Below are 5,676 nucleotides of genomic sequence, written 5' to 3'. Positions count from 1 at the left end.
GGGCGTTGATTTCGTCCGATTCCGAGAATATTTCCTTACTAGGATTTCTGAAACCAAAAACAGCGAAAACGACAAGCGGCCCTTCGGCATCTCGTCAATAGGTTAGTTCCGGAAAACGCATAATAATGACATATAATGTGTATAAAACATGTAGATATCATCAATAATGTGGCATGGAACATAAGAAATTATCGATACGTCGGAGACGTATCAAGACTATTTCTTAATTTAACCGGCCGTATTCACACGACCTCATCCTCATCCACCACGCGTGCAACATCGGCCAACATGTTTGCGCGCTGCCTGTGGGCGCGCGTCGACATCACCGAGTCGTTAGTCTCGGACCGCAAGCCTCTTCCCCCCAAGCTCGTCCCGACGAGTGGATGGTTCCTCCACGTACGGGGCGCCGCGTCGGTCGCCTGCTGATTCTGCCGCCGTAGAGCGTGCGCCATCTTATGCGGGACTGACGGCCTGGAGCCCCACACCACCAATCCGCCATCCCGTCCTGGCGCCGCAGCGCCAAGCTGTGAGACGGAGGTCCTGGACGCAGTCCCAGCCGACCACGCCGGCGGCTGACAAGATCCCGTGAAGCCAAGCCATCGGACGGAGCGCTCCAATCGTTGAGCTGATGCAGACTGGTTCAATTTTAGATTTCGAGCGGGAGAGGGGGTGCCCCAGCGCGGCGAGACGACGGCAAGGCACGGCGGCGCCATGTGCGCCCACACGATGTGGGTGAGGTACCTGGCCTGGCCCACGGAGTTGACGAGCAGCATAGTGGTCATCCCCTTAAGCGCACCGAAGGCGACGATGTACTTGGCCCAATCCATGCCGACGGCGGTGAATGCCACGGAGAAGGGCGCGTCAGCGTCGATGTCCAGGTACGGCTGCATGAGCACGAAGATGCCGGCGCCGATGACCGCGCCGACGCCGAACCAAGCCAGGTCCCACCGGTTGAGCTTGCGGCGCATCTCGGCGCCGCTGCGGCCGCGCAGGTCGTGCACCTCCACGTCGGCGTGGGACCGCGCCGTGAGCCGGTCCTTGAGCCTCGGCCCGGTCTCCAGCAGCGCGCGCCCGTACGCGCCCCAGCTCACGAAGGACGGCTCCGGGAACACGTCGCCGCCACAGCACCCGGGCCGGCGCAAGCCGACGTCCATAGCGGCAATGCGTCTAGCTAGGTTGTTGGTTGCGGGGTATCTTGACCGGGACGCCCCGCCGTCGGGAACACGCCTGGAGAGGCCGTCGGGATCGTGCCGGGAAGGGACCGGTTGGAGGCCATCCCTGGAGCTTTTTCTGAACAGAGCAGACCATCGGGGAGAAGACAGTAGCTAAACGATAAGGTGGGGCCCTCCATCGCTTTCTCTCCGCGTGAGCGCGTGGCTGGATGCAGATTTGACGCCGTTTCATTGCCGTATGTGAAGTCGCAATCTTGGAACAAATCCAACGGTAGGGAGTGGGTGCACACGTATCCCCCTGATCACCAAATCCACTCTCTACCAACAAGATCGAGAAAATGAAGGGTGCCTTAACATCTTGGATTCGAGGCAACTGATGCTAGCCACCCTAGTTGAAGATAGCCCGAATGACCACCATCAACAGAGAGTCCATATGTTCTCTCTACTCTGTAGGAAGAACGAAAGACCACATATGGATCCAATACAAAGCCCTGTAGATACTAGAACCCTTGTCTTATTAAAAACCACATTGTTTCAACAATTCCATATTGCCCAAACCAATGTGCACAAACTCCCACTTGAATTCTCGCTATAACAGAAGGTTCAATCCCATTGAGGCATTTTCCAAACATATTAGTAGGCGGTGAAATATTAAATGTGAAATGAACAACTATCCACACACATGTAGCAAGTGGACATGATGTGGGCATTACCTTTTGGTATCCGACATTAGTCCACCTCCCTTGACCCAACTAGGGGCCCATGAAGATTGCCCCAGACTAAGGTTGGCCCGTACGTTGGTTGCAACGAAGGAGACCTACCAGAAGATGAATTCTTGATGAACAAGGAAAGAAGGCGTCGATAAAGGAAAGATTAGATTAGATCTCAATGTAACCTAGTCGAGTTCGGAGATAGGACTCTCGGAACCTGGCCTACTATATCAAGGCTAGGAGAGGGCATGCCGAACAATAGAACAACAATACACAGAACCACCGCGACTTACAGCACAAACCCTAGAATCCTTGCCTCCTGGCGAGTCGACCATAGTAGTCTATCGGCTACCCTATTGTAACCCGTTTACTCGATAAATCAAGATCAGACAAGTGGGAAGTAAGGGTTTTACTCATCGAGGGTCCCGAACCTGGGTAAATGTCTCTCTCCGTTTGTTTGGTATCCGATGTCTCGTGCTAGCCTGCAGGATTCCGTCAACCTTAAGCCCCTCATGGTGGGCATTGCCGAGGAGCTCCCTCGTCAGGACGTGAAATAAAAAGATGATTAATAGATTCTTGAGCATCGCAGAAGGCACATTTCGTACATCCATGCTAATTTCTTTTTGCTAAATTTTCTTTGGTCGGAATAAATTTTTATATAGGAACCACGTAAAAATCTTAATCTTAAGTGACACCTTTAGTTTCCAAAGGTATTTTCGCAAAAATCACATATGTCCACTCATGAAATTATCATACATGGAATTGACCGTAAACATCCCAAAGATGGTCAGATGCCATGAGTATGGTTCGTCAACCAACTAAATCTCCATTAGTCTTTCTACTAAATGATAGTATTTGGGAAGTATCACCCGTTAAAAATGTTCCGCAGATATAGGCGTTAATCGTTTAACTGCGTTACCAAATCTCGGTATCATCTGCTATGATTTTTTTTTTTCTCCTCGTATGATCTATATGAGCTTCCGATGATGACAAGTGGTATTAGAGTGAGGTTTGGAGGCTGCGAGATGGGATAAAGAGGAGTCGATAAAATTGATCGGTCGATATGCAAGATTGACGGTGGTAGCATCATCGTATTGAGAGCCAAGATCAATATTGGGATTGAAGCAAGGAAACTGCAATTTCACGACGAAGTGGTACATCACCAAGAAACCCTAAACAAAAAAGTAAATCTAGCCGCATACAACAAGACACTAGTACTATAAAAAAAAGCAATAAGAGACTATTCTTCAACGAATTTCGGCATGTTATATTCAGCGATCCATCTCGTGCTCAAACACGACATAACATAGGATAAACCTGCGTGAGGTTTAGTTGTGGAGATAAATTGTACGAATTAAAATCATCACGGATTTGTACCTATTTGAGTGTGTCCGTCATAACAGGCACCGCACATAAATGATGGTATAGTCATATGTAAATCATCAAGTGCATTATTTGGAATTTCTATAGAAAATGTCATGTCCTAGAATTGTAGTTTCGTGTAAAAAATGTTAATGGATAAACTCCACACAACGGTTGTGGTTTTGTGATGTTTACTCTGAACACATTTGTTTTCTTTTTTTCCTTGAGAGATAGATGTTTGTATTTATTATCCGCTTTGTTATTTATCTATTGGCTTCTTAACTATTTTAGGTCACCTTCGAGAACTGTCAGATCATACTTCAGTGCTCATGCAAGTGGAAACGATGAGATAAACCTTGATTAGAAACTAGTGCTGGTTATAAGAAATATCATTTTCTAGGTCCATCAAGATAAATTTGCTGTCTTTATTATTGACTAATTGAATTGTACTTTTATCTCCTGTTAGCACAATTGGGACAAATTTGTGCTAGAATATACTATCACATTTTACCCTCTAGTTGCTACTACCTCCATCCTAAAGCTTAAGCCTTTTTTTTTTTTTTGAAAAGTGAAACCAAGTAAAATTTGACCAAACTTTTAGAGAATATATTAAAAATATAATAATTTGTAGATACCATACATAAATATATTTCATTATCTATCTAATAATATCGATTTTGTATTTTGCATGTTAATAATTTTTGGTAAAAACTTAGTCAAACTTGACATAGTTTGACTTTCTAAAAATAATATAAGCCTTAAACTTTGGGATGATGTAGTATATTGATTAATTTTTTTACCCCATTTAACATTTTGTCTTTGATTTTGACTGACTACACCCACATGGATGCCAAGTAGAAGCGAAAAAATACCTAAGCTATCTAGGTTGCCACGACTCCGACCCGTGCTAGATCTAACCCGTACCATTTTGTATTAGCCTAATATTTGTTTATTTTCTTTGCTTTCTGCCTCACTTAGATAGGTATTTGGTCAGGAGCTAGGAGGGCGGTAAAACAACAAAGAGCGAGGTGGTGAGAGCAAAGACATGGATTCAGTGGAAAGGAAGGCTTTCATAGCGGCGTAAGGTGGAACTTCCATTCAGTTCCAAGTGCTACATGTGTGGGGGTTTCAGGCAACTTAGAAACACCACAGATTTTTACACCCCATTTAGCATCCAGTCATGAGGCAAAGTGCGGTGAAGAGTTAACTGAATAAATCGTGACAATATAACTTTTTGGACCTTGCTGCCTAGCGACACCGCATATACATCGACTCGTGTGGCGGCAGCTGATCCCTCTCCAGTATGTATGGATGAGGTGACATATGTGCTAACATCTGGTAGAAACTAGGGTTCTACCGAGGCGAGGGCGTAGATTGTAGGGGTGGAAGTGCGGAGAGCGAGAGGGAGGAAGGCGGCGCCGGCGGCAGGGCGCCGTGGCTGGCTCGCGGCGGCGGCGGCTAGGGCTTGGGCGGCGCGAGCAAGAGAAGGCCGACTCCTCTGGGAGTCGGCAATAATGATATCTGATTATTGCTTGATTGATTTAGTCTATTACAACTCGTATATATAAGAGAACTAGCGAAACCCTAATCTGCTAACTGGGCTAAGCCCCTAACTAAGCTTGGCCGGTTGGGCCAATGGGCCCCCTCCGGCGGTAGACCAGGCCGGTCATAACATCTCTCCCCGCCTGCGCAAACAGCTCGTCCTCGAGCTGGTAGTCTGGATAATGCTGCTGGAACTCCTCGCGAGGCTCCCAAGTCGCCTCCTCCTCGGAAAGGCCCTCCCACTGCACCAACAAGTGCCACACATCACGACGGAGTTGAGCGCGGAGCACCTTGGCCGGACTGGGCAGCAGACGACCCTCAGCCGTCGGCGGTAGTGGTGGAGTGGCCATCGGCGGGGCACCGTGGTAGGGCTTCAGCAGGCCCACGTGGAACACGTCGTGAATGCGAGCCCCCTCTGGCAATTGAAGCCTGTAGGCCATGGTCCCAATCCTCTCGACGATGGTGAAGGGCCCCGCATAGCACGGACCAAGTTTACGCTTGGCACGCGGGTCGAGGGACTGATGAGAGCGGTGCAACAGGCGAAGCCACACCCAGTCACCCACCGCATACTCAACCTCCCGATGTCGCCCGTCATAGTAGTGCTTGGCGACCTGTTGAGCTTGGACAAGACGCTGCCGCACCTCGGCCAGCATCTCGTCGCGAGCGCGGATGAGCTCGCCAGCTGCCTCCGTCCGCGCTGTCGCTGGATCCACCGGTAGGATAGGCGGTGGGGGTCGACCGTAGACCACCTCGAACGGCGTGGCACGCAGGGCAGAGTGGTAGGAGGTGTTGTAGCAGTACTCTGCCCATGCAAGCCAATCCACCCAAGCGCGAGGACGATCACCCGTAACACAGCGCAAATACATGGCGATCACCTTATTGACCACCTC

Source organism: Lolium rigidum, chromosome 7 (genome assembly GCF_022539505.1).
Source record: "Lolium rigidum isolate FL_2022 chromosome 7, APGP_CSIRO_Lrig_0.1, whole genome shotgun sequence".
Taxonomy (NCBI): Eukaryota; Viridiplantae; Streptophyta; class Magnoliopsida; order Poales; family Poaceae; genus Lolium; species Lolium rigidum.
The sequence above is the reverse complement of the archived record's forward strand: the minus strand, read 5'-3'. Positions refer to the sequence as shown.